This window comes from Ixodes scapularis, unplaced genomic scaffold (genome assembly GCF_016920785.2).
Source record: "Ixodes scapularis isolate PalLabHiFi unplaced genomic scaffold, ASM1692078v2 PGA_scaffold0__279_contigs__length_252992795, whole genome shotgun sequence".
NCBI lineage: Eukaryota > Metazoa > Arthropoda > Arachnida > Ixodida > Ixodidae > Ixodes > Ixodes scapularis.
In genome coordinates this window covers 16,713,708-16,741,121 of record NW_024609835.1, presented here as the reverse complement: position 1 = coordinate 16,741,121, position 27,414 = coordinate 16,713,708, and positions in this window count along the sequence as shown.

The following is a 27,414-nucleotide window of genomic DNA, read 5'->3' as shown; positions in this document are numbered from 1 at the left end:
TCGGCCCTGGTACCCACTTCCGTTCCACTCCCTCCCCCTCCCCAGTGTTCCATGTTTTACTCTGTAGATTATGAACACCCATGGAGACTACAGTGTAACCGGGGGATGCAGCCCCGATCGGCCGCATCATTTGCTGCCCCTTGTGAGCTCCACGTTCCGGTAGAAAGTAGACCGCGTCTGTTTTAATGGCACGTGAAGGCGCAACTTTTGTATCGTGCCTCCACGCAGATGACGCGTTCCGTAAAGAATGAAGCCACACGAAGAGGCAGAAAAAGCTGCCCTTTTTTGGCCCCCTGCAACCTCCGTGTTATTTACTCAAAACTAGAAAACTTCTTCAAATTTCAGGGAAGAAAAAAAAAAGTGCATGTACTCCTCTGTAAGGCAGCAAAAGCCGGTAGCTCGCTCCCGGTCTTGACTAAACAAACACCGTATGGAAACGGCTGCGTTCGGAACACGAAGCGTTAAGACGGCCTGGAGGATTAGTGTGTTTACGCTACGACCAAGAATAGCCGTACACCGTTCCAAGTTGGGCTTTCTAGCCGGCGCCATTTTAACGAGTGTAGCGCCGCCTACCCTCATCCGGGCATTTGGGAGAATCTGAACCCACCCGAATGACCGACCGCCATTACTGGACTGTTACCCTGCTTACCGAGTCACACCGATTGCAGCTGCGTCTGTGGCACGGCTGCCGTATTCGGCGTCCTCGGCTCATCGTCTTCCTCCACGGAGGAAAGAACTATCCTAATTTGTATGTGAGGCATGGGGAAAAGTGCACCCTGCTTTCCTGGCATCTTTTTGTGGGGAATTTTTAGCGCGTTTCTGGGGCAGTCGTCGCTCTCAAACCGAACTCGGCGTTTCGATCGGTAGCGAAATTGGGGATCGCTAGTGAAATTGAGGATCGCTAGTGAAATTGAGGATTGAACGAAAGCAGGATGACACGAATTACGGCATTTGAATTTGCGCTAAACTCGAGTTGTCGCAGATTGGGGGGCGCCGGGAACATTTGAACTAACTGCGCGGTTAGCGGCTCAGACCTGCGTTGCCACTTCTGCTTTAATTGCAACAGCAGAAACCTCAAATTTAAATATGAATCGATATATAAATACCGAGTACAGATAGCAAGTGCGACGGGTCAGGTTTTTGTTTCTGATTTGGAATCCACTGTGACAATATTGGCACATCGATGTGCCTCTCTGTAATCGCCTCGCGTGAGAATTATTTGTGCGAAACTGTGTCGCGGCGTGTAATATTAAATCAGTAGACCAGGAGTCACGCAACCGTTTTCTTTCTTCAATGTCTAAACCGCCCTCCGCTTACCTTTCGGTCGTAGCCCAGGCGAAGGAAAGGCACGGGGTTCTCCGCAGTTCGCCGGCCATCCAAGAAATGGTCGGAGCAAACGCGACTGCTCTTCGATGGCAAGAAGTCTTTCCTGTTTAAATTCGCCAGCCACCGGCGTTGTAGGTCCGGAGCAGCGGGGAACCGGTGGAGCATAAACATGCCGCACCTAGGGTGCCTCAATGTCCTTCTGTTTAGGGTGATGCCACCCTTTGTAGTACCACATGCCGACAGCACGCGCTCACGGGAAAAATACAAAGAAATCGACGAAAACAAAATGTCGCCATAGCACAGTCAGCGCCACAAGCGCGTGCAGGGACACGCTCTTTCACGCGCTTCTGAACAAAAAATAAAAATAAACGTGTGTGACAAAATGGCGAGATGCCACCACCCTAAGCAGAGCGCACATGAAGGCACCCTAGCCGCACCCACATTCATCCTGTTTGACAGCGTGGGTCTCGCACACTGAACCGGCGTTTATTTTACGTTTTTTTTTTTTGTTATTTGTACAACCAATTACACCACAGTGCTGCCCGGTCGATTCTTTTCTTGAATAGGCCATGTCACGCGCCAAAAAACACGCTATAATATCAAAGCGGCGCCTAACATTGTCAAAACAACTTGCCTCCGTACACTGCGCACGTGCTTTCTAACAGTCCACTCCGTGCAGCAGACGAGCTTTTGAGGGAAAGGGTAAGCGGAGCGTTGGCGCAGCGCTCTGGTTCGAGAGTGTTTTTCCCTTTCTGCATCGACCTACTTGGAACGGTGTTTTCTTGGCCGTTGCGACCAAGAATAAAGAAAAAAGAAGGAAAGAAGAGAAGAAAGGTTGTTTTCTTTTTTTCTTTTTTTTGCGAATTTCTCAGAACGTCTAATTCCGTCTTGTATCTCGAGGAATCAAATTGACAGCCAGATTATTCAACCAGCTATGATGGGTTGAACACACTTAATTTTTTTTTTTTTTTTTGCTTGGTTGATTGGTTAGAAATCTTTTTTATTGAGTTTGGTTGGAACTTTAGCTTGCCTTTTGACGCTGTAATACTTTTACCATGCGAAAGAAGCTTATCTCAAAACAATTCTGAATGTCTTTTTCGTATTTCCCAAATGGATTTTCTTTCCCTCTTAATGAGAGAAGAGTGGTTTGTTTGGGCGAGCTGGTTTGCCATCTTATGCAATCTTGTGCGCCGCAGGGACGAGGACAAAAGTGAGAACAGGACACAACAAGACGCATCTCTCAACTGATTTTTATTGAATACGTATTCCGGTATTTATAGTCTGAACCATCTTCACAATGACAACAAACAAAATGACAAAAGCAAAGAAACAAGCATCACACAGCATAATTGGGGAAAAGAACACTATATATATATATCGTTCTCAGGAAAACCAGTTCCTTCTCCGATAACGCAACCAACGACATAGCAAGACACGTGTCTCCTAAATAATATATATGTTCGGCTTCTACAATTTAGCGAGTCAACGTTCACTTGCATTTACCAATTTTTACGCATTCATCCAACAGTGGGGTACAACCGCAATTCCTCCAATGCAAGTCAAGTTAGCCACCGTTCTGTGTTTGCACGTTGTTATTGTGCTCGCGTAGTCGATCATTTAGGCAGCTGCATAAATGAGAGGGTGCCTCAGATTAAAGTAGTCATATCTACAACGAGTGTACATTTTTGTAGCAGTAGACGCTAACGATATTATCCGTCATAAACTAGTTCATTAAAAGGATCAAATGAGCACGTGAAGACTTCAGTTTCCGGAGGGACACACCGAGTGTGAGATGGGACATGTTCTGGTATTTCTTATTTAGAATAGGTAGATTACAGTGATACTGCCTCAGATGTCACTGGCTATATACCGCGTCATGGCGCACTTGAAACACCAATCAGTTTCTGATCAGTTTAGCTGCAGCGTTTTTTCTTTTGGGTCCCTCATCACAATCGATCAAAACAAAGCTGTTATTGAGCAATGAGGTCGGTAACAATCTCCAATAAACAAACATTTCTAAGCAGAAAAGGGGTTCATACTTTATTGGTGTGCTTGTGTTTCTGATAAAGTTTTTTTTTTCTCTTAATATAAAGAACTCTTGGCCTTAAAAGCGTGCATATTATACAAAAGTAAGCACTAAAGCAAAAAAAAAACAAGATTAAAACAAATAAATAAGAATGTATCAGAGTAAAATTTGGGGGTTTTATGAGTGGAACTATCGAAGGGCATTTGGCACTCCCCAGACGAGTACTGAAGATTGATTTCGACCACCTGGAGATCCTCTGACGTGAAACCGAAAGCTCGGTGACAAAGCGCCTTATCTGCAATATGCCTCCGTCATATTGCGTGCATCTAGGCAAGGACTCGAACCCTCTACCTGGGGATCCGTAGGCTGGCACTCCGCCTCGGAGTCACCGAGGCTTTTTTTTTTTTTTTTTCCGCCGGTTTTTGACAAACAGAAAGGAAAGCACTGAAAAATTAAAGAAAAAGACTCTTGTTGGCCCTAAAGAAGGCAACATGGCATGGCTAAAAGTATCTCAATTGCGCCACACCTTCCAGCACAAATTCCACAGCTTTGAGCTTTCCACACCTCTATAATTTGCCGCCTCATTTCGCAAAAGTACTCATGAAACTGTCTGACGTGGCCGTGACGTCACGGCCATACGCGACTTCCAGATGCTTTGAAGCCCCTCTAGGAAAACGAAATAGAACGGAATATTGATGCAATTTTCAACGGCTAAGTAGCGAATGCCGTGTGGGTTCAAAAGTAGAGCTTCTTCTTCCATGTACGTCGGAGAATGTCCCAAAAGTATACCCCATCTCAGCACTACAGGAACATAAGCTCTACTGTCTCTGGCTTATAAAAAAAAAAAAATAATCCACTTATATACTACAAACATACCCTTTCTCATCCAACCATTTCATAACCGGTAACACTCCGGTATGTAATTTAAAGAAAAACGATTTCACACTTGCAGGCACTGCCATTCTCTTTACTTGCTGAAAAACATTTTTACCCGGGCGCACACAATACAGAAACCTGTATAACGAAACAAGGAGAGCAACATCGACGAGATCCTTCTACATGTTTTTTTCCGCGACACTTTTCGCTTTAATATTCCAAAGAGAAATGAGTGGTCAAAGCCCGTGTCGCTTGAATGAATTCTCGGCAGTAGCCCCCGGCTGCAGCCCACGCGGAAGAAACAACAAACTGAGGCCAAGCTCTGCCTGAGCGCAGCTGACACATAGTGCGGAGAAAAACAACATTCGCATTGCGCACGAAAATAAATTCGTTCACAACCTGACTCAGAAATAAATGAGCTAATGACAAGTCACCGAATCGGACACGCCGAAAGAGATTCGTCCGGTTAGTCGTTCCCAGGTCGATCCCCAAATGAAAACGACGAAGACTCTATGGATTTTCTGTACGTTAACGCGCGAGCAGTGCAACAATTGAAGTACATACCGCAATTTTTTTACAAGAAACAAATTGCACACCGTAGCAGGTGTAAACATCGACAAGTCTCTGCTCTTCCATCTCTCAGCTTTGTCGCGCAGCTCTACCGTCTGTACACCTCCCTCTCTTGTAGAGACTCGGTCTTTTCGTAAAAGTTGGTAGCGTTTACGTAAGCTTAATTTTTTAATTTTGTGTTCTGGACACTAGCTTAGACAAGTTTCGGCATCAAGAATATTATGAGGCTCACAAGTCGAAGTAGTGCGCTCGAATTCGCCTTGTTTCGCAAGTAAGCTGCAAAAATTTGCAACCAAAAAGGATAGCGCTGGTTTATTTCTGCGAGATGTGGAAAATGTTTTTGTTTTGAATGGGTCAATCGGTAGGAATCGCTCTCTGACGTTGCGGGCGTTGCTGTAAAGTCACCGTAGCACTTTTATTATCGTAGACGCACGTCCCATTTTCGACACGCAATTTGTCATAGGCGAGCTTATATCTGACTTGATGTTCTCGGACGGAATTCTAGGATGCAAACTCCCACAGCCCTTGCCTAAAGCACTGTACCTTAGGTGAGAAATCGGTTGATACCCAAACTTTAGCGGTGATGAATTTTTAAGCCGGAAACCATTGCTCAAGACTTCGTCTTTGCTCTTAAAACTCCAGAATATGATAAAGATTGGCCGTGTCAAACCTGGCTTCTTCTGACCAATCCGATGAGTTCTTACAATTTCGAAAACATTTTGGGTGATATTTTCTCGAATGAAGCTGGAAACCAAGCACTCTTTTGGGTTCCATGGCTCGTTTTCACATTCGAGGAAGCATTGTTGTTTATATCGTCAAAGCTTTCAGAGAAGTCAAAAGGTCATGTACAATTGCAGACGCGCGTTGAACAACGCCAAGAGTTTCAGTAGGAGTAGTTTTGTTTCACGTGGGAAATTTCATTGATCTTCGCCTCCAAGTTCGTGACCTGTAACCCAAGACCAGCAATGCCGGTTTTGATTACGTCTTTTTTTATTTTTCTTGCTGGTAACTGCTGGAACATTATGATAGTACCTGGATAGCATTTTGCAATTTTTCACTGCTTGACAGAGGGTTAGGGTTCGCCTTACCGACTCCGTGTGTTATTATCAACACAAACACAACAGTGGCAACGGCAAACAACATGAAAACTACGAACGCCCGAATTTTGGATTCAAGTCATGAATGCATCGCCGTTCAACCTACGTATAGAGCCTACTGAAAGTAAAAATAGTCAATTGGCGATGCATATATTTTATAAAAAATCACAAGTCTCCCTCACATTGCCGTGATCTAATCATATCTGCACTGCAAAGCCATGTACCGCAACTACAATTTCTTTATTTTAGCGGGTCGAACTGAGAAGGCACAGAATGACCCCCTCCCCCCATTCAATTGTAATGAATTATTGGTAAATAGGGTGAAGAGCAGTTGACTTCCACGACTGCATGATTGGTACGGCGCTATAGAACTCACTCTTCTCATTGGCTGAACTAACTAACGGCGACTGGCATCTGAAATACAGATTTCGCCTCTCTAAACTTTCTAATATATATTGCTACTGTCTGCTGCCATTTCCAGCGTGAACGCGTATGGCATGTGCCACGTTCGTTTTCCAAAAAAAACGTAAATGTGCACGTTGGGCTGTGGAGATTGCCTGCAAGGGTGTAGATTTGTAATCGTTTGAAGTGGATTCAACGAGTAACAACAATCAGAAGCGAGGTGACGGCGCACAGCGATTTCAAAGCTGTCTAGACGATCCTTTATGTCAATACCACCTTGGTGACGAGGCCTGCGCATGACGTCATCGTTAGTGGGTCCCCAACCCTCCCTAGGCGGTAAACACGCTGGAGCTCGAGGAGAGACGCCGCAAAGCGGCAGACGCGTGGTCTTGTCGTCCTACGTGGTGTCGCCACCTGCTAGCGTCTTGCTGCTGGTGAGACGCTTCGAGACGCGCTAACGGCGATGTTGACTCATTCTAGGCGGCGCTGCATGGATCCACTGGATAGGTGGCGCAAGTCGCCACCCGATTCGAAGAGTTCAGCCGCATTCATCCATCCAGTGACCATGTTCCTGAGGGGGAAAGTATAGAGTTATTACAATGAATGCTGGAGGCTCAGCTGGCACTAGTGTCTACGAGGTTGCCGGTTGCAAATAAAAGCGGACAGCAACCAGTGTACTTTTCCAGTCCTCCTGTGCATTTCTATGGGAAAACGTGCGTGATAGTTTTCTCTTCATCGGTGAATAATAGGAATCGGCATAGTTTATTCACTCGCAACCTGTACTATGTATCTTTATTCGTATTATAAACGTGTAACTTTTTATTTAGATGATGTTCTTTTTTATTACTGAGCGATGTTTAAGTTAGCAAAAATTAAGGCCCAGGTCTATGTTGTACAGCATGTTATGTCAATACAAGCTATCAACTCAAGCAAAAACAACAATTAAAAAGTACGCAGGGTTTATTCAAGCTGTAAGAGCATTCGGATGACGGAAAAGCAGTTTGTTACTAATGCACAGTTTGTTACTAAGGCACAGTTTCTTACTAATACAGTACTTGTTCTTCGTTCTTATCGTCTGTTTTTAATATTTGAAATGGCATATACTAGCATCCTTTTGTTGTTTCGTCAAGCTGATTCACTTTGTGCGCTTCATAGTATTGACTATGTACGTAAATACCGGTCCTATAATAGCACTCTTCGACGTCAATACGTATTATACATGTGTATTGGGCTATTTTAGCGCAATACAGTGTTCGACGCCATGAATTCCAAAGAAGAACACTTTAACTCACACATATATTTGTACACTCTATTGTAAACGTTCTAAACTTTTTTATTCTGTCACAACACTAAGCAATGTTTGCTCGTATAATCGAGCGCAAAGAGGAAAACGCATTCGCGCTTTCCCATAAGAATGCATTACCGGAATTGAAATTTAGACTGCTTGCTGTCAGCTTCAAAATCCAACAACACACTAGCGCCACCTGAACCTCTAGCGTTTATTGTAATAACTCTATGTGGGAAAGGCCTCGTCTTCTAAATGGCATCGCTTGAATCTCCCGCGGGAAACGGAGTCCATCTTCTTTGATTGTTCGCACCGTCATCTTCCCATGTGGGCCTCGTTCAATAAAATTGGCACAAGAAAGGAGAGTGAATAGTTTTCCGAGACGCGTTGTGAAAGTCGACGAGGAGAGTTGGGGGGCGAAACCAGTAAAATTTTAATTTAACGGCCTAATCCTCGGCAGCGGGCTCCGAAGGATTTTCGTCCACAGTCTGCTCGGGGGAAGTTGTTCTGCGTACGCCCTCGCTTAACAAATGACTGCCTGTAATGCGCTAGACAAATTCTGGAAAACAGAAGTGAATTGTTTTAGTGGAACGATGTAGGTAATAATTTAGGATTAATGTGATCAAAATAACTACCTCTGTGGCTTCCAGATTTGTTGCATTTATTATTGAACCTTATCGCTTTTCTGGAAGTTGTCCCAGCAAACAGACCGGCTACAATCACTGGTCGTGCTCTCTTGTATTAATTTTGGCACATAGATCTCCTCCCCCTCTCCCCCCGCTATGACATATCAGTCGTAGCGCGGTAGCATCAACGAGTCGCTCATTGTCTGCTGCTGTTGCTGGTGAATTATTATTTTTTTTTTTTAAGATTAGGAAAGATGAGTTTTTAACACTTCATTTTTACGGAAGGACGACAAATAAAAACATTTAGTTACCTGATACTTCATGTTGGCACGTGGCAAGCTCGCAGAAGTGAAAACCCCAGGAAAAAGAAACGTATACTGTGTTCGGCAGTTCTTATATATATTTTTTTTTATTTTGCGTAGTCATATGGTTTTATTTAAAAAAAAAAAAAACAGGACATATGGAAAAAGAGTGACGACGGGTGGGTGCTTTCTTTTGGTAAGCCAGGCTGCCTCTCAAGGCAACCTACTTTTCTTGTAACTTTTAGAAATGTCGTACTAGTATAGTTGTAACATTACTCCCATTAGTGTCCGATGGGATCAATGCGTGAATATTCTGTAGACAAATGCTCCCTACAAAAACATGGTTTCAGTTCCAAAGAGTTGCTCGCCTTACAAAACATGCTTTTATCGATCTAAAAAACTCTGCCATATGCGACCTGCAACAGTTCCATTCCCGGAATGACCCTATGAAAGCAAATACCGCTTACCTATGCACTAATGGCATGCTGTCAACTTCAAAGAACTCCTCTTGCGAAGCTATGGATATCGCCAGACGGTGGTGCCAGTGCGGGAGACATTCTTGGAATTTATTTTCCGGAATACCTCGAAGTAACGTTGTTGTGTGGAGCTGGATGTAAGAAATGTCAGAAACTATTACTCATTTGAGGGCACTTTTTTTTTTCCTTTGAGAAGAGGTTAAGTTACCCGAGCGCTAAGTCAGGTGAATAGAGCGGATGTTTTAGTAACGTGAAACGTTCTTTGGCTAGTTGCTCCGGAATTTGTGGAGACGCATTTTGTGAGGCCGTGGCCTGTGACGCCACTCAACTTAAGTTTCCCCGCTAGATTTGGCGGGAAAATTGACGTCACGTTACCTCAACACCAATTTAGTTGCTCCGCATGAAAAATGATGTCACATAACTTCATGTAACATGACCTATGCACAAATTCAATTCCCCACTAACTTCAACAAAACATATGAGGTCACGTGACTTGATCTCACGTAACCTAATCTCAAATTCAGTTTCCCCGATATATTTCGCGGCAAAATTTACGTCACGTGACCTACGCATAAATTCAGATTTCCAGCTAAATTTAGCGGGACATTGACATGTGACCGACGGGTAAAGTCAATGGGGTGGAGAGGAGTGTATACACCTGGAGCCACAGCTCGAAAAGAAATGCCTGGAGGTTACAAGCGCCTAACCAAAAACGTTCTATGTAGCAACACGATTGCAAGGCAATTCGGGATACAATTTGTTTTGTACTGTATATTTATCACCCAGGAGCTCCCAAACTCTTAACACATCATGCGCAGGGGCCTTATCATGATAGAGAAGTCACATCTCAGGTCAGAGTTCGGGTCTTTTCCAGTGAACAAATTCCCGTAATCATGTAAACAATTTCACGTAATCATGTTAATGAACCACTTGTTTTTCTAGAAAAAAAAAGAAAATGTAGCGAACTGTCCCATTGTGATCATAGAAACACAAAAGCATGGTGTCGGAGCTGCGACGATACATGCGTGCTTTCTTTTCTCTGAGGTAAATGTTGTGCTTTCCACTTTATTATTTTGTCTTTCGCTTCAAGGTCATATGGTAAACACATCGTTTGAAACCTCGGTAGTTGCCTTGTCATATATTTCCGCATTTCTAAATTATGAGATGAAACGTGAAGCCAACAATTTTCTGGTTGTCTGTAAAGATCTGAGGCATTATCTTTACACAAATATTTCTAATTTCCGAACCCTCAGTAAACATTCGTCACCTTGTCTTTTTTCTATTCAATACTTCCACTATTATGGTGAATTCCACTGGTAGACGTGAATATGTTTCCAAAATTTGCAAGGGAGGAGAAAATATCATGAGCCATTCCACTCTGTGAAGGTGCAGGACCAGAGGAGCTGTTGAGCAGACGACACACACGTGACACAGGATCAGGGTGTATGATAGACAGGTGGGGAAACGAGAGCCAAATGAGCGACCGGATTGTGTCCCCCTCGGTTTTCTCTTTTTCTGTGGCGTTATCTATGTGGAGCACCGCGAACTCTCGCTCCGGGTGGGCGACCGGTAGCGACTGGCTAAACTGACGGAGATGGTTTCTCGTGGATTTTAAATGGAGGACTGTCGTGCTCTCGGTTTATTTTGCGCACTCTCCCATAGAGTTCCATGCAAATCCGATTCCAATTTTTTTCCTCTCGCCGCAGCGCCATCCGTCGCAAATCGGGGGTACCCGCAAGCAGACGAGTACACAATCCGGTCACGGCGCTGTGGTAGGCTTCTGTGTAGAGTAACTGTATATGCTCCGCTTGCGGAGCAGAGTACCGCAATGGTGCCATTCTGGAGCCAAGCACTGCGGGAAGCCACGGTTGGTTTTCGCAGGGGCACGAAGGCGCAAACGCGAGGCGGCGTGCTGTGGCAGGCTGCGGCGCGCTGCGGAAGGAAAATAGTGCGGCGACGAGCCGCGTATGCGCCGTGATCGTTGTCCCTTTGCTTCCTGTTTCCCTCTCGATTGCAAAAAGCGCACCCCCTGCTTTCAAACGGGAGCTCGCCGACTAGCCAAGATAGCCGAATGTGCCGGTCGCGTATCGGTATCGCGTATCACTCCGCGAGAGCCGCAGACGCGAGCAACGCGATCGTCGGCCGTGTCGTCTGCTTCACATACCTTGAAAACGGATGTCCCAAAACATCGCTCACGTTATAAAGAACGGGATTTTACTGTACCCAGTTGATACACGTAATATTCAATGACTTAGGAAAATCTCGGTTCGTTCGATTTTGGACTAGGATCTATATTTTGCGAACGCAAAGCGGAAAATATGTTGCCCCCGAAACGCGGCGCTCTGGAAGGCCGCTTTCCCGCACGAAGGTCGGATCCAGTTCTGCCCACGTGACCACTCCTCCGCCAATGCGGAGATGGCGGCGAAAGGAAAAGGAACGCGATACTCTGGCTCTGCAAGCAGAGCCTATACAGTTACTCTACTTCTATGGGCCGTTTCCCCACCTGTCTGTCTTACACCCTGCACAGGATTTCGAACGAAGGTACGAAGACATCAAGGCTGTGCTCCAAATCTTACCCAAAAAGATCCGAGTTACTCAGGCGGGTCATGTCATGTGACAACACAGAGGCTATGTTCCAAATCTTACCCGAGTAACCTGCCTCCTACGTCAGCGGGTAATACCACGTGACATCGCGAGTAAACGATCCGCGACTCGATTTTGGAACGGCCAGGATAATCACCTGGATACTACGCGGATTGGCTTCGTCTTGGGCGACGGCAGAAAGAAAACACAGCAGCGATAAGACGGTGAGAGTGCAGGCGAACTGGTGGTAGCTAATCATGTCGTATTACACCTGAGACTGCGGTGGAAGAAATCGGAAGAACTTTCAGTAGAAGGAACAGACACAGAGAACGTCTCAAACTCAGCTGAGTTTGAGACGTTCTCTGTGTCTGTTCCTTCTACTGAAAGTTCTTCCGATTTCTTCCACCGCAGTCTCAGGTGTAATACGACATGACAGCAGCGATGGCAGAAAATAGCAGACGATCCTTTTGATCATGGAGAAAGCACCCGAAGAACGGTAATGTTAATGACGACGCGGTGTATTTTGAGGTGGGTCCACCAGCTCATTTTACTCACCTTAGTTTTGAGCTGTATATTGAGATTAAAATTACTTACTCCTTACAGCTAGACATAAAAAAAAATGTGTTTTTATTAATCAGCGCGATCGCTGCAATTCTAGTCACGGTGCCCCTAAACGTATATATTCCACGCATTGTGATTTGCACCGATTATGTTTTGCAGAATTAAGGGCCGCCCACACTAGCGAGAAAACGCGCGTGGCACGCCGATCGCGGCAAGTAACAAAATGTCGCCGAAGCACAGTCAGCGCCACGAGCGCGTGCAGAGACACGCCCTTTATCTTGCCGCTTAACCGATTTATCGGCGCGCCGAGCGCGTTTTCTCGCTAGTGTGGGTGGCCCTATATATTCCACACGGTGTAGCGGTACAACGCGAGGGTGCTTTCTCCAGAATGATATGAAACTCACGTTCGCTTTGACGCGAATGTGATTACAGTGAGATTTTCGAAGCCTTCACTGCTTTACAAACGTTATCCTCTCATTACACACACTCATGGAGGAAACAAAAATATTACATTATATACCGAGTTCAAACATTTTCGGCCGTGAACGTGAGATTACGGCATTCCCCCAACGCCGAGGACGAGGATGCGGAGAAGCTCCTGTTTACGCTCGCACTCAGATAATAGACCATTCCATTTAGCGCTCTCTGGGCGGCACCATTTTGTTCGACAGCGGCGCCCTCTCCATACATCCGGAAAATTCAGCGGGTTCGGCGGGGTAAAACGAGAGAGAGGGCACGCGCCCGACTCCGCTAGCAGAAGACAAAACGGGGGATTACCATTCTCCATCTTTGGGTTGTATCGGTGGGCTGTACGGAACATCGAACTCTCGCTCGTGGCTGCCGTTGTGAAGTAGTTTGCGTTCTTAGAATAGTTATGGCTACTCCAAAATCAGCTTAGAGCTCTTTGTTGTTCTACTTCGGTAAATAATCAACTGACATATTTTTTTTTCCGTTAATTAAATAGCAGTTGAGTCAGCCGGCAGTACTACCCTCAACTGCTGCGTGTATTGCGGCAGAAGAGCACGTTTTTATTTATTATATCTAATTTCCAGTCCAGGTCGCTAAAGGCCACGAACTTTGTATAGTAAAAAAGGTACAGCAACCGGATTTACTTTTCACCGGAAAGACCGGCCAATCTGACACAGTTTTCCCTATTTTTTTATGTGCACGCAGATAACAGCTCAATTGGACTCTGTTAGTCTCATTTATCTAGCATAGCAATACACGATAACTGGCATACCAAAATCTGCGCATCTGTGCTTGAAATTCCCAAAATGACGCGATTTGAAACAGAGTTTGTACGCCAGCCGGATGCTATGTACAGCCCACTCGGCGGAGCAGACGACATTCGGGCCAGAGGGGGAGGGCATTTTTTTTTTTTTTCTCTTTTTACCCTCTCTGCTATGACCCTAATGGAACGGTCTATAGACCATTCCATTTAGCGCTCTCTGGGCGGCACCATTTTGTTCGACCGCAGCGCCCTCTCCACACATCCGGGAAGTTCAGCGGGTTCGGCGGGGTAAAACGAGAGAGAGGGCACGCCGCCGACTACGCTAGCAGACGACAAACCGGGAGGCTGCCGTTCTCCGTCTTTGGGCTGTATCGGCGGGCTCTACCGAACACCGAACTCTCGCTTGTGGCTGCCGTTGTGAAGTGGTTCGCGTTCTTAGAATAGTTATGGCTACTCCAAAATCAGCCTAGAGCTCTCTGTTGTTCTACTTCGCTAAATGATCAACTGACATATCTTTTTTCCGTTACTTAAATTGCAGTTGAGTCAGCCGGCAGTACTACCCTCAACTACTGCGTGTATTGCGGCAGGAGAGCACGTTTTTATTTATTATTTCAGACTTCCACTCATGGTCGCTAAAGGCCTACACCAGTACGAACTTTTGTATAGTAAAAAAGGTACAGCAACCGGATTTTCTTTTCGCCAAAGAGACCGGCCAATCTGACACAGTTTTCCCTATTTTTGTTTTTTATTTGCACGCAGGTAAGAGTGCAATTGGACCCTGTGAGTCTTTTTATCTAGCATAGTATTACACGATAACTGGCATACCAAAATCTGCGCATCTGCGCTTGAAAGTTCCAAAATGACTCGATTTTAAACAGAGTTTGCACGCCAGCCGGACGCTAGCTACAGCCCACTCGGCGGAGCGGACGGCTTGCGGGGGAGAAGGGGAGTGCATTTTTTTCTCTTTTACCCTCTCTGCTATGACCCTAATGGAACGGTCTTCGGTTTCCCGCTCCGCTCTACGGAAAGCGGAGTCGCCATCGCGCATGCGCGACCCGCTCTGGGATTTGAGCCTGGAGCGTCAGCTCCGCTATCGTCGCCATTTTAAGAAGTACGTTCCACTCTCAGTAAAGGTTCACTAGATGGTGCTTTTCTGGAAAGGTGGGTGCTCGCTATTTGAAATCATGCTTGGGAGCGCGCTTGACCCTTATGAACCTCGCTGCACTAAGAATCTGCGCAGACTTTGTTTGAAAAGGCGTCCCCCAGAAAACGTTTCACGGTGGTCAAGAACCTCTGGCTGCTTCGAGAAATCGCTGGCCGCAATCCTTTCACGGCCCCTGAACGGTGGGAACAGGTGCCGCCTTGTCTATGCCAGCGGGCTCGATTTTTCTATGCGAGATGACGACGACGACGTTGAGAGGATGACACACCGGGCGACGGCGGTGTCTAAATCTGAGCCCTGGGCCTCGGTTCCTCGGAGGCGGCAGCTTCTACTTCGGCTGGACTACCTCCTTGGAGCATGATTCTTTGACCCCAGTGGACCCCAGTGAGCAATGGCGCCATTATGTTCCTGGTGCTCCTTCATGCACTGATCGAACGGCGTGCAAGATCCTCATAGCTCGCTGCTCACCCGCCCAACCCGCCTCCACAAAGTCTGGACGTCTGCGAATCGGACTGCCACCCTCCCCAATACCAACAACCCATGTCGTCGTCATCTTGCACGTATATACTCATCACATTAACATGTTCCCTAGACGCGGCACCGCGGGCCTCGGTGGTACGGGCTGCTGCTTTCCGCGGTGCCTTGGCTCTTCAGAGCCAAAAATTAAAGATTAAAGACCAAAGACTAAAGCAGTCGGCAAACGGACAGATATTTTGTTTGGTTACTTTAGGCAGCAAGACAGTGCAAAAATAGCGAAAGCGAGTGCTCCATTTATATCTCTACTTTTTTTTCCCCAATGAAATGAGTCTTTTCTTCTTCGTATGCTTCGGTTTGTGATATGGTGCCTTGGTGTTTATGTACACTGCGCGACACTGTCAGCGGGAGCATTCAAAATCCTGTTTTCATTTTTCACCTTAAATTCGAGGGGCTGACATTTGCCTATTGGTGTGGAATAAAGCGCTCGTTTGGGGCACTAATCTGAGCGACAAATTTTCAGCTTTTTCAATAGCTGTCAAAGAAATAAACTGCAAATAAAAGCGATTTTTTTCGTGTTCGTATGAACAGTGGAGCGCAGTGTATGTATCTGCCATGGGGGTGACATGAAACCATTTTGCTTGACTATACACTTCTTTTTATTCCTTTTGTGTGTTTATGAAAGTGCGTTTTTCAGCTTAAGCTCCTGCCCAGTTTCTGCCTCACTTGTGCTACGGTCTTTTCTTGCAATAGAAGGCCACGCAACATAGTCTACTCTTACAATGCTGAATTCAACAGTAACACTGTAATTTGGTTAGATGCAATATTCACACGCGCATCTGAAAAGTAAAATTGGAGTCGTTAGTAAACGTGTTTTATTAAAATATTTCTAGATGCCTTTCAGCCCAGTTGGACAGGTATTTCGCTCAGTACAAAAGCATGAACATGATTTACTGTGATAATTTTATGCATTATAATATTAAACAAACAAACAAAATGCCCATGGTCTTTGTAGGTTTCGTCCAGCCGTCAAATTATGCCGTCTGCGCACATCACTGCCTGGTGCTTCACGACGAGCACCCTCTTGTGGTCTTCTTCTAATTTTTTTGATGGACGGCATATGGGGGGCATGCTGTGCGGTCAACAAAACCCCAACAGTTTTTCAGGGGTGTTCCCTTGTCATTGACGGCCTAATAAAAAAGACAAAGAAAAACACTCTTACAACACGGCAGTATTTAAACACTACCAAAACATGTGATATGGGACTTGTTATTCCTCTAAGTTAAAGCGTATTTCCATTGTGGGGTAGTAAAAAACTGGGTATCGTAAATTAATATATATATATACAGTTGTTCCTTAATTTTGCTAAGGTTTGAGGCCGTCAAACTGTGCATGCGAGGCCCGCTACGCCGGAATTCAAAACGAAACTTCTGAAAACTGTTCTAATATACCACTATTGCTTAGAAGTCCAGGGTTGTGTTTGCTAAATTTTCCATTGTGTATGCCTGTGTGGTCTTCACCACACAAAAAATTGACGTGGAATATTCTTTCGACCGTTATTGGTAACTCTTTTCAGAACACCACCGGGTAACATATTCGGCCGCCATATTTTGGGCATCGCTTTTGGTGCGAGACTTGTGACTAGAACCCATTTTATATTCAGTATTGACATAGCATTCGTGTCTAATACACTTAGACTCGCATCCGCAACAAACAATGACATAGCTCTCTTTCTCCCTAGACACTTGGCCAAATTAAGGCGGCCTCGAAGACTAGCGGCACCATGGGTTGCACTTTTAAATAGGCTGCATTTAAGTTTCTATTATTTTCTAAATCTACCAAGGAAATACAATGCAAACATTTCTTGAGGAAAGTTAAACAATTCAAAAGTTGCGAGCGAGTGTGAATAAATAAAGCTGAGAGGGAATGGTTTCTTTGGGTGCAGCTTGCGAGCGCTATGCTCGTGGTCAGCTTTCAGTGGCATTTTCGACAGGAGGGCGCGTGCACAGGTATAATAGGCGTTCAAGCACGCACACCCGTACATCTGACTGCATAGCCGTAGGACGTCCACAAAAACGCAATGACTTTACCGACGCCGTGCTGGTTGCAAAGTGATACTCGTTCGCTTCGTTTGATTATGCTCTTTTGTGTTACATAGAATTCAAATCGAAAGGTTTACTTTTCACGCGCGGGGCGTACGCTTTACTTCTTGATTCAACCTTTTTCAAGCTAAGTCACGGTGAAAAACATCGACACGTATTGAGTAAGTGCAGCCATCTTGAAATCTAAGCGATCACGCTAAGGACGCTGAGGGCAGTCCGCTCTACAACTTGTGAAGCGGAGCGCACGCTCACTCCGCTAACTATACGCTCCAAATCAGAGCGGGCCACGCATGCGCGGTGGGGACGATGCTTCTCGCAGAGCGTAAAGTAGAGCAAAGAGGGCTCATAAAAGTGGCCTACTAATACTCGCAGATTACGAACGCGCACGTCGTGACTTGTTCTGACACTTCCCATGTACACCTTTGGCGTATAGAAAAAAGTAACTTTTCACCAGACAGAGCAGCTGTGCTAGAAACAGTGGAAACGCGAAATCTACACAAACCATACAGGGTCTCACCTGTGAGCGCAGCTCCAGTTTCGCCAGGGCCAACCACCTATGTTTGTTCATGTCAGCGAGCAGGTGGCTGAACCTCTCGTTGATGTGACCTACGATGAGCTTCACAGAACTGAAGAACACCGACAAGTTCCGTCCAAACGCTCATCCAAGTACGAACAGACGGTTGGGATAGGCCAGTCGAGGAAAAACCATGCGAAGCGTCTCGCCAGATTGGCAACACCCTGCGCCGATCTGTCGGGTGCTGGTATTTGGAGGCCCGCATGCAGAACAGCCAGGTCCTTCTTTAAGCAGGATAGCTTCCTAAAGGGTTTCTTTTCTACATTGGAAATATCCAGCAAACCGCGTTCGGAAAGGAAGCTTCGGCGCTTGATGGCACGAGGGATACGAATCATAGATTCGATGTCTCGCCAGCTTAATCTCGTTAGTAGAAGTCTACTTCCTTGAGAACAGCGGGGATTCATCGTGCAGATGCCTTGCTAGCCTTGAGCAACTCTGTACTCGTACTACGCCGACGATGCCAGGAAGCTACACCGGGTGGCCGGGGTGCTACGTTCTAGCCCTGGACGTCAATGCATCGGGGGTGGCAGCCGTCTACTTTGACTGGGCCACCACCTGGAGCCTCTGCCTTCAACAAAGCGAGCGAGCGCACCATCAATCGCTAGGGCATTACCATCCAGAACGTCCATTGAACAGCCTACCGAAGGTCACCTTGGCTCGCTTGCCTAGTGGTCTGAACCGCCGTCGAACCTCCAAGACTCGTGCGGCGGATCAGAAGAGCACGTCGTCCTGAACACCATCAAACCGCCAAGGGTTTCCCAGCCGCATGGTGAAGGCTCCGGACAGCACCCTTTGCCCAGGCACTTCTTGCAGCTGGTAGAAGTGTCTTGGCAAACTCCAAACCTTCAAGCAACGGTGCTTGCGATGTTGAGAAGACCGCGTCGTCCCCCCTTGTATATATCATCTCATAATCATCATCACTAGACGTGGCACCGCGGGCCTCCATGGTACGGGCTGTCGCCTTTCCGCGGTGCCACGGCTCTCCTGAGCCAATAAAGATTACGATTACGATTACGATTACGCAAAAGGATGTACTCGCAATGCGCAAACTTCGTCCTTTTCTCTTATTTTTCTACTTCGAATAAGTAAATCTGTTTCAGTTTTAATTCGAGTGGAGCAGAAGCTACAAGAGCGAGTGCCGGCCTTTCAGCGTCCTTGATAAGCACGCGCGCTCGTGCAGTGCAAGTACCGTTAAAGGTGTATCCACACGACGGACCAAAATGCTGTTTTGGTCCGCGGGCCGGGCATCACGTGATCTTACGTCACCGCTTTTCGAGGTCCGCCGGCGGTCCGCGGCCCGCGCTTGTGAGAAATGCCAAGCGCTTTTTTCGCCCGGACCTTGGCGGCGGACCGAGGCGTTTTTAGTATAATTGAAGTGCTAAGTCTGGCAACAAGCAGACTTTTGTTGTTTGGATTGGAATCCAAATCCAAAGTCGTTTTCTTTTGGCGCCAACTGTTGAAGACGAAGAAGACGAACCTTTCGTTGTGCGACGATGCAACTTTTTACTTCATCGCGCTCGTGGAGCCATTCCCCGCTCTGTGGGACAATATTCGCGACGACTACTCAAATAATGATCTAAAGATGTCCCCGTGCCTTTTTCGCTTCACTTAAGTCCTTCTCGTCCTCAATAGTCAACGCCAGGGCCACCACGGCCAAACGTCACTTTCGTTCAACCTCCATCTTGGCTTCTTACGAATAGCCTCAAAGCAGCTCGTTGCATGCGTTTGGCGGAGCTGTGAGGTCGAGGGTTAGACCGGCCCGTTCACTCTGTCGTCTGCTCTTTTGGTCCGCCGTGTGGATGCTCATTGCAGCCGGGCGGCCCGCGGGCCGCGCATCACGTGATCAATCGGTCCGCGGCCCGGTCCGTCGTGTGGATACACCTTTAGAGCAACATGCTCATGCTTATACCTTCGGCTTCATTCGCACACAAGGTGGAGCGATTATATTTATATTTTATAGCTTAATATTTCTTCAGGTGTGTGCCTACTCTTTTGTGTTCATTATTGTCGCCTTCGTTTTTACTACCTCTACAATCACGCTTCCTTTTACTCTCTTGGTATTAACGCTTAGGTTTTTTTGTCTTACTAGTACTATAAACGTCCACTTGTGGGGCTACGCAAGCAAATTTTTTGAACCCGCTCAAAAGGCTCTTACGCTGAAGAAAAACGCTCTACTAAAACGCGTTTTTGGACCTCCGCTTTCCATTCCGGCGAAGCGGGCCGCGCATGCGCAGTTTGGCATCCTCAGAGCGGAGCGGAAGATGAAAACGGTCTACTAAAACTCTCTAATAACAAGTACACGTTCCCGGAGAAGGTGGACGGTCTGGATGTAATGCAGTCAATTCCTGCGTTGACAACAGCAAATCGCAATAACCACACATGCTGCACCTAATTCTTTGTCATTTCGAACGTCCGCCACCAAAACCAACGGAGCAGCGAGCTTTGACGGCTGTCGGCGCAGAAAGCAGACGACGAACAGATCACGTGACGTATTTACTCGATTTGATCCGACTTTACCCCCCGATCGAGGAGGGTAGCGCGAGTAATTACTCCGGAGTAAACAACCCTCTTCTGGAACGCGAGTTCTGACGTCATCGAGTAAGCTCGAGTAAGTTTTGGAACGTCACGGTACGAAACTTTTACTCCGGAGTCGGATCGAGTAAATTTTGGAACACAGCCAGATTGAAAAGCGCCGGACGCGGGTAGGTTTTGGAACGCCAAGGTCCAAAACCCTTACCCTGGAGTACGATCGAGTAAATTTTGGAACACGGCCTTATTGTCTTGATCGGTGGTCATCGTGACAAAAGACACGTGCCGGCGTCTGCGGCATTAAAGGAGCGATGCAACAATTTTTGTACTGTGCACAAATACCGCTTAAATCGGATCCCTAACGTTAATGACCTATGAAACACGCGTTCGTTTTTCACCCCACGCAATAGAAGTCCCAGAAAAAAATTTAAGAAAAACGAGCGGCGTTCACCCCCTCAACTCGCAGCCAGAACAAGCGGCCACGTGATCTGGAGCCGATTATATGCCGCCAGTGTTGATCATAGCCACGCGCAGGGGTTGGCAAAGCGCAGGACACGCGCTGAGTTCCAGACATTGTTATGGCTCGGCTGTTGTCGTCGTTGCAGCGATTGGACACGGGTCACAACCCGAATGCTTCTCGAGCTACCAATTGTCACGAGCCCAAGTCGAGTGCCCACGCAATGCTCGGGTCCAATCTGTGAACCGCATTCAAATATCGTCACTTGGGTGTACTGCGATCCCCGAGTTACGTCATCAAATTTTGCAAAGGAGAGATTGAATGAAAATGATCGCTTTTGTCCTTGAAATTACACCACAACAAAGGAGTTTCTTGGCCAATGGTGTTGCGTGTGAGTATCCTTGAGTCCGAGGTGAGACAGTAAGCTAGTGTAGAGAGAAAAACATTCCAATTGAATATCGTTGCACAGCTCCTTTAACTGTTCTAAAACAAAAGCCTAAAACAAACGGCTTCTTGCACGCGCGTTCATCAATAATTTAGTGTGGTTGTTTACTTCAAATCTTTTATACGGGGAAGGCATGTGCGTTCGGCGCCGGAGTCTGCAGCAGTACCTCTTCTAAAGCAAAAGCCAAAAACAAATGGCATCTTGCACGCGCGTTCGTCAATGCTTTAATTTGGTTATTTTCTTTGCATTTTTTATAGAAAGAAGGCGTGCTCGCGTTGCGCGTGCGGCGATGCGAGCGTAGAGTGTTTGCTGACGCACATAAAAAATGCACAGAACCCTAGCCATAAACAGCTTCGCTGTAAAACCACTCCGTCGCACCCGCTCCAAATCGATGAGCTGAAGACGGAGTCGCATTTTTGGAGCGACCTGCGGAGACGGTCACTGAAAATGGCCTCTGCTTAAACTTACCTAAGCTCGAACTTGACGAGCTGAATTAAATCTACGACAACCAGTCAATATTGAAGTTCCTAGATAAAAGCTTCCATACAAGTAGCGACATTCTTTAAAGCGCCGACTGCGTGACGGTGCATGTTTTAGGAAGCGAATGGCGGCGCACAGCAGCAGACACTGTATTGGTTGGCTTTACTTGTATAAAGGAGTACCAGGGAGCTTTAATGAATACTGCTGCAGTCCACCAGCAGAAGAAACACCCGACACAGGTCGAGCGCCGAACCAAGGAGTCCATGTCACATAAAAGGGGATATAGACAGCAAACAACGAGGGTGATTTCCAAGGCGTACCACACACCTCTACGTGGAAATGACATGTGTCTAAGTGCGCCCTTGATCGCTTTCCTTGATTAAGAACTGGCGTTCCTAGGAACACGTGTATGTCACTCATAGAGCATGACGAGGGGATAAGTATCATGTCCTAAATCTTCACGGCGATTTTTTATGAGTTCAATAATTCTCAAGTTCTGAACTGAACTTTATTTTCAATAGAGTTCAGTTGAGAGTCAGCGCTCTGTCCGCCTACGTCTACCATTGTCCTTTGTCTTATTCGCGCAGTTTTTTTACTTTTTTAATATACAAAACCAACTCGCCCGAGTCTTCACCATACTGGAATCGATCCGCTTTCGCCACCCATGAACGTCGTGGCACGCAGTGACCGCCAGCGGCGGAGCTCAGGTCGCTGGCAAAGCATTAATAAACACAGAGGTAGCAAACCATCACTTGTACGATCGTTGCCTAGACTGTTTTTGTTTTATAGCATTAGAACACACCGGTGGCGTGCAGTGTACACAGGTAAACAATTAGTTGCGGCAAGATGAACAAGCCTAATCTTGCGTCTGCTTCCCTCTTCGAATTTTTTGTCGTGCTCTTTCTCGTTCTTCTTTTTGGGATCTCAGATGTCAGCGCTTGCAATTTGCCACGTCCCACTCCCACCTCTGCAACCCCAGAACCATGCGAGGTAACCTCGTACAAGACGCAATGCACGCACCGCTCGCACTGCCCTTAGCAGCTCGCGTAAACAACCGACCGATCGGACCAGATCGGACATGCTCGGGCCACGATGCGGATGCGCAGTAGCGAGCTGCTGTCGACTTCCGGGGAGATCTTCCGAAGCTGACTGAGTGGTTGCTGCGCGATCGGGAGCGCTCCACGGAGCTTGCACTACCACAAATCTGCGAGCGGAAGATGACCAACTTGAGCTGGATCTGCCAACGCAAGATGCGCGCTCCTAAAGGGGCGCTTTCGGAGCGCTTCGAATCTGCGAACGGAATTCACCATTTGTCGCACAAATAATCTCCTTCCTGGATTTACACTTTGTCCACACTTGCATTTGCTCCTACCAGGGCTAAGCAGCATCGCGATACAAATGTATCGCGATGGTATCTTAAACAGACCTTCGAGTATCTGTACCTAGATGTATCGGGATACATTAAAAAATGCATTTGCATCTCAGTAGTGGAATACATTTACAATGTATCGCTTGTACTGCGATACTTCACCAAACTTAAGTGTCTCGTTACATATGTTGCCGGTTTTACGATAACTTTAAAGGATAAAAAACGTGTTAGTTGCAAGTTCTTCAGAATTTATAACATGAACCCGCCCTATACAATAATCCATCACAATTACCAACATAAGAAAACCGCGGTTTAGAGAAGCTTTCTTCCAAGGATAACAATACTGTCTAAACTTTTCTCGCAGTCCCTAGATCTTTGTTTGTTGCCCAGCGATCGGAAGGTGGGTAAGGTGGTACCTTTGTTTAAATCAGGTGGTGCTCACTCTCCTCTTAATTACGGGCCTATATCTTTAACTAGTGTCCCATGTAAAATGTTGGAGCATATCATTTATTCTAACCTAGTTAACTTTCTTGAATACAACTCATTTTTCACATATCGTCAGCATGGTTTTCGTAAATCATGCTCATGTGAAACGCAACTGGTTTGTTTCACGAACGATGTTCTCACTGCGCTAGACAATAACCTTTCAATCGACTGCATATTTCTTGATTTTTTGAAAGCCTTTGATTTAGTGCCTCACCAACTGCTCTGCTTAAAATTAAAAAAATCTAAACATTGACTCTAACATTCTTGCATGGATCGAAAATTTTCTCGCTAACAGAACACAGTTTGTAACTGCAAACGACTCAGACTCTCCTCCCTGCCCTGTTACTTCGGGTTTGCCGCAAGGTTCCGTCCTCGGCCCCCTTCTTTTCCTCATATACATAAATGACCTCTTTAACAATGTCCAGTCACCCATAAGGTTGTTTGCAGATGATTGTGTCATTTACCGTGTTATCTATTCTGATACTGATATGTCTTTTCTTCAGACTGACCTTAATTCCATTACTAACTGGTGTGACGTCTGGAAAATGCGCCTTAATGCCAGTAAATGTAAAGTAATGAGAATTTCACGGAAAGCTGCCTGTACTAACGTTCCTCAATACAACATTGGTTCTGTTCTTGAACGGGTGACATCGTACAAGTACCTAGGTGTCCATATAACATCTGACCTGTCCTGGCAAACTCACATTAATTTTATTGCTAACAACGCTAATCGCATGCTAGGTTACTTACGCCGCAACTTCTCAAGGGCTCCTTCATCATTAAAACTACTACTGTACAAGACCCTCGTTAGATCCAAGCTTGAGTATGCGAGTTCTTTCTGGGACCCAGGCCGTGAATTTCTAATAATCAAATTGAATCCGTGCAAAATCGTGGCGCACGTTTTATTTTGTCTAATTTCTCGCGTTTTTCCAGTGTATCATCCATGAAACTAACTTTACATCTTCCAAATCTTTCATTGCGTAGAAAATTATCTCGTTTGTCCTTATTTCACAAAATTTATCATTACAACCAGCATCTAAGTGAAGAGCTTTTTTCTGAACCATCGTATGTATCCCATCGAAATTATCATCACCATAAAGTCAACGTTCCTTTCAGTCGCACGAAGCTCTTTTTTTATTCTTTTATCCCAAGAACTACTAATGACTGGAATCAGCTTCCCACCTCCATCGCCACAATCACAGACGCTCCTGCATTCAAGTCTGCCATTGAAAACTATTATGTTAACTAATATGTGTTGAATTCTATTTTTTGTACTTTCGTTTTTCCTCCACTCTCTTCTGTAATGCCGTGTGGCCTTGAAGGTATTGAAATAAATAAATAAATAAATAAATATAAGCTCCCTTCACAAAGCCCTCCACTCTTTTCAATTTAGCATAGCGAGCGCTGTAAAGGAGTTGAGGAAACAAATGTATGTGGCTCTGTTGTCGAATCTCCTCACACTATGGGTGCCTCAGGAGCATAAAAGGCGACAGCTTGAGGTGCGTCCTCACGGCAAGAAAAGGTTCATTTCGTGCAAACGCTTTTGTCAAGCATGGCAAGCAGCCTTTACTGTTCCGCAACTATGTCGTTCACCAGGCGTGACATGTTTCCTTTATTTTTTTCGGAAGTTTTAGTTTGAAGTAAGGGGAAGTACATAAAATGACACAAAAGAAGAGCACAAGCATAAATTGCTATTCGTGTTCGCCACTAACTATGCCCTCCCCACGTAACACTGTTCGAGAACAAATGTATTTATATAAGTATATGTATATGTATTACGGAATACTCTTTCGGTGTTTTTTTAAAAGACAAATGTTAAAAGACAAATGTATCTTAGTATCTGTATTTTGGGTATCAAAATACATGTATCTCAGTATTTGTATTTCGGATTACTTTTTGGAGTATCTCTGCCCAACCCTGGTTCTCATGTTTTTGGCTGCCTACTTCTTACATTGCCGAGCGCACCTGCTCCAATTTACTAAACCATTTTTATCGCTCAAAAGCACCCAATATTTTATAGAATGTTTTCCATAAGCTATTGTTATTAAGGCTAACGTTTCACTGCTGATTTGATCTATCTTCACGCAAAACTTTACGTTTATCCGCCGCTCCAGATTTTGTTCCCTGATTTTCCGCCCAAAATAGGAAATACGAACAATCTGTGAATCCTGGGTTCAATCTCCACCCCTGTCCGTTTCGTTCTGGATAAGCATCATACCGGTGTACAATCGTGCATGGCTACTGCGCGGTGCAGATTAAAGACCCCAGGCTAGCACTCGTACTGCACTGGCTATCTACTGCGAAAACCAGTGCCGCCGCAGCTCAAAGGAAGACCGACCTTTCGCTGGATAATCACGAACGCCAAATTGGTTTTCGTTATACTGTTCTTTGCTCGGCGCCGATTCACTTATGTCATCTTCGTCTCAAAGAAGAACACGTTAAAACATGTCCCCAACCTGCTCAGATACAAATGTTTGTTCAATCCCAGAAATATTACAATCCCTATCACTCCAGAAATTATATTGTTCCGCCTTGTATTCTGCCCGCGATGCACTCGGCACAGCCATCGCTTGTCTTTTCTTATTGAGCTTAGCCATTGTGAAGAATGGTCAGTTCTTTAAACCCAATACTGACACCAGTGGAACCTTTATCACCAGAACCACCAGACCTTTTGACCATGGTAACGTTCGCACTTCTCTCTAGTTGATGAGATTAAATGAACACAAATGGTGGGTGTTCTGTGCTTGTTGTTGGGGAGGAGATCGAACAGCCACGCCTCTAGCGGTACGCTTCAGCTGCGGGGACAACAAACCGTCTTTTCTTGTTTGTTTTTGATCCAAGAAACGCAAGATGACGATTCGAAGGCAGCTCCTCGTGCGATTAAAGCACTGGTCAAGGAGAAACGCTCGTGCCCAGACCGTGCTGGCGAGGTTCAATTTCTTTGTTATCTGTGTTAGTAAACACCGGGCTGTGGGGACAACAAGCTCGATAAAGCGCCCCCTATAGTTCGATCTCCTGCCCAATTGCTCAGTATTAACTGGAGGAATTTCAAAGCCTTACTGCCATGATGACATCTTATGCCCCGATGCGTTTTCCTTACGGGTTCCACGCGTAACCCGGCAATACAAAGCTTGAGAGGGGGACCTCTTTTCTCGGAATCCCCGCATTTTCGATAACGAGTGTCATATTTTCAACGGGTAGTTTCACCGCGTCGCTACGTGCCCCATCCTCTCAGAGTGATGAGGAAGCCACTCGCTGCTCATTCGCCTCAGTGGCCGGAAACAGACCCTCACAATGTTCCCAAGACTTCATCCTCAGGACAAGCGTGTCTCGAACTGAAAATAGAAACCAAGGTACCTCCTTCCGCAGCACTTCTTTACTTTTCATTACAGTCTCCTTACTTCTTACCTGACCTGTTCAATTCCGAGCGGTGTCTCTAAACACGACACTAAATTGTCGACGTCCTTGTAGAGCATCTCGGGATTCAATCATAGCAATACTGAGAGCTGCCAAAGGCTATTTCCTTGTTGCTTGTAGGCCCCTGGAGAGCTCGGGTTGGAGTTGTGTGGAATAAATCAAATGTCTGGCTACCCTCTCCCACAGTGAAAGCAGAAAAAATATATATAAGAAGGAAAGAGAAAGAGAGAAACGAAGAGAGAGAGAGATATTTATACTGGGTATTTCTGCGAAGACTGACGAAAATTCCTAAAATTTGTGTATTCCAGGTAAAAATATAATTTTTTGGGACTGCATTACTCGTGATGGCGGGCTCCAGAGAATGCGCGATACTTACTAATTAGTTCACTAATTATTTTATAATAATAATTAAGATTTTATTAATCATAAATAAACATATGGTTCCAATTAGACACTTGCTGAGCGTCGTCGAAAGCCAATAAGTCAGTAATTTTCAGAGAAACTGAGCACGGGGAAGCGTAGTAGTACGCTAAAGTTACCACTCGTGGAGCAAGTACA